The following is a 3,111-nucleotide window of genomic DNA, read 5'->3' on the forward strand; positions in this document are numbered from 1 at the left end:
TATGTTTTCATCAGTTAAATATGCTTCATATGCATATACAAATAAACATATTGCACAAACGCTCATACTTCTATTTCAAAGCTACACTGTTTCCATGTAAATGTGCGAAGAAGCAACACGGTGCCACTGCTAAGGGAGCGGTGCGAGAGAGACAACTGTCAGTTTATCGAACCTTGTATTATTGAATCATGGGTGAAACTTATGTATCTTGGCAAATTTAAAGATTTTTAAAATATCGTGGCAGTTACTACATACATTCCTAGCATTTAAATTCGGTTGGCGGTACAAGCTTTACTCAGCGCCCAAAATTAAAGAAATAATAGACATGACACCGCTATATGATGTAATACACTGTATGACGACGGATACTGTGGTGACCCTCAGATCATTGTATAGGCTTACATGTATGGAAAGCGCCATTTTGTTTGTTTACATTTGAAAACAACTGAGATCATCTGATTTTCAATTCTTTGATTTTCCGCACAGAGTTACATTCAAGTTTCAGAAAAAACTTTAAAATGTAAATTGAGAAATATTTTAGAAAAATGTGCTTTTATTCATTTGAATTGATTAAATAAAAAATTAAAAATGAATGCCAAGTCTTGCATTTCCAATAATAACGATAAATGTGTATGTTCCAGGCAATAGTTTAAAATATTTGTGAAACTTATCGTTTTGCGCTAAAATACAACAATTTGTGCAAAATTCGTTGTCATTGTTTCTGTTTTGAATACCATATTCGTGCGTGTCGGTGGAAAAAATTCAAATTTGCATTTATTTTTAAGAAAACATATAAATTAAATATATTTCTTTCCAAAGCGACATACGGACAAGTAAGGTGATAAATTTGTATGATGAATAACGCGGAAAATCTTATGCATCAAAATTTCTATTCTAATTTGCATTTGAATTATGATATCAACAGAGATGCTTTGGGACGTATTTTTTGAAGACAATTTTCTTATAAATCTTGAGATTGTTGATTTATTTTAGAATTAAAAAAGGTAGTTTATATTAAAAAACATATTTAGACTAGCAGTATGTAAATTACTTTTATTACGAATTGAAACGATTTTAATGAATATTCATGGTTACCTTTAATAGTAGTATGACAGTTAGATCTAAGTGCATATTTGACAAGAAAGATAGAATACAAGATTGCGCCGTCCTGGCTTGATGACCTATCTGTACAAAAAGTAATCAAAGTCGAATTGGATGTTGAAAGAAAATGTGACACCAGCAAATTTTCTTAAAAATAAATTTTTCGATACGGAACGTGTTTTAATTGTGCTAATTTCTAATAGCCTTATTCATAAACAATAAAGTAGCTTAAAAAAAAGGTTTATAGATTGAAAAATGTTTGCAAACGGCAATTTAAAAAGCCTTTTATAGGCTGCGTTTCTTTATACATTCCGGATAATCCCATTTCACAGCCGGAATAAACAGAATGCGTTTGAAATATACGTTAACATATGATCAGGAACGTTCTAGAGAATAAGTAAACAAAAAAGTTTATTCCAAACGTTCAGAATGAATAAAGAAATGCAGCCATAATTTTTATTTTTATGAATGAGGCGATAAAAAATATATGATTTAAAATAGCTTTTAACAAGGAAAACACGAAAAAAGGTGACTTTCGCGGAAGTAGGTATTAGTGAATTGCAGTGCATTTAAAGTTTCTGAGGTTTCGTTTACTTTTATACTATGTCTCCATTGTGAGATTTAATGAAGATTTAGCCCTCTGACGAAATTTGACGTTAAATCTTTCGAGATTTATCATATAAAATTAAATCTCGAAAGGCAGTAGATTTAAGTTAAATCTTCGTCAAATCTTCAATAATATTGATCAATAAGTACAATTTGTTGGATGTGGCAACCACAAATTCACATGCCATAAGTCAAATGACATTTGTGTTTTCAATATACAGTTGAGGACATTGAAATCTAGCCTATCATAAAAACACGAATTTTCGTATTTTTAGGTATTTTTATATTTTTGTTAGTTTGGGAGGAAAATTAGTAATACATATTTACATAACTTTGGTTGTAATAAATTAAGAAAATATTATTTTAAAAACTAAAAATTTAGAAGAAATGTTTTATAGTAATATCATGCAGAGTCTTCTCCGCTTTCTATAAGTCATTTACGCGCTGCGGCAAAAAATTTATAAATTTCGGTAATGGTTCTGCTTCGATAACATTGCACCGAACATCCTCTAGAACTCAGTTCGTATTCATGATATGCCAAAGGCCCACGATTGGATTTTCGGTTCCCTCCTATGAATAAGAGAGTTCTACAAAAATTTTTCTTTCCGCAAATGTTTTTTACCGTTTTGATAATTTTTCTTAAATTCGGGAAAATGATTCGGAATATGGTACCATTCTTTACACTTTCCAAACTATATATTATACATACATATTTACCACGAATAAGAAGCCAATAATATTCAGAATTCATATAATGAAATTCCGCTTGGTACCTTCCTTTTATCTGTCTGTATATCAATGTCCGCAACTGTATTTGTAAAATCATACATAAGCAAACGTCAAATATTTAAAAATGTGAACGTCAAACATATCTCGTAATGGTAATGGTGACGGTTGTGATTTAGCAACTGGATTTATTAAATCTTAATGGATTAATCTCTCAATGGAGACATATTATTAGATCAGAATTGTCAAAATTGAAAAATTCAAAGTAGCAGTACGATAATCATAGAAAAGGAGATTGTGTCCTGAATGTGTATCTTTTTTGGTTTCGGTTTGACAGCCAACTGCTCTGATGATGTGGAAATTTACCAAAATGAAGAAAAATATAAAAATTAAGTGAAAAATTTTGATTTTTACGAATTTAGCTACTGCTCACTGCGTTTCACGAATGATATTTCGGGCAAATCGTTAATGAACAACTATTTTTCCTTCCCGTCAGCTTTGAAGACAATCGTTCCCCAATGTGTATCAGTCTGCTATTTATGATACGTGGGCAGTCACATAGCATATGCTCTGAGGTTTCTTCCACTAGCTCACAAAAGGCTAGGGACCATGCAAGTGCATTTGGGCTCCACGCTTTGCGAGACAGTCAGCTTTCGTTGCCTTCAAACCCTTCATGTC

The sequence above is a fragment of the Rhagoletis zephyria genome, unplaced genomic scaffold (genome assembly GCF_001687245.7).
Source record: "Rhagoletis zephyria isolate East Lansing unplaced genomic scaffold, Rhagoletis_zephyria_1.1 Rzeph_scaffold_02001, whole genome shotgun sequence".
NCBI classification, from domain to species: domain Eukaryota; kingdom Metazoa; phylum Arthropoda; class Insecta; order Diptera; family Tephritidae; genus Rhagoletis; species Rhagoletis zephyria.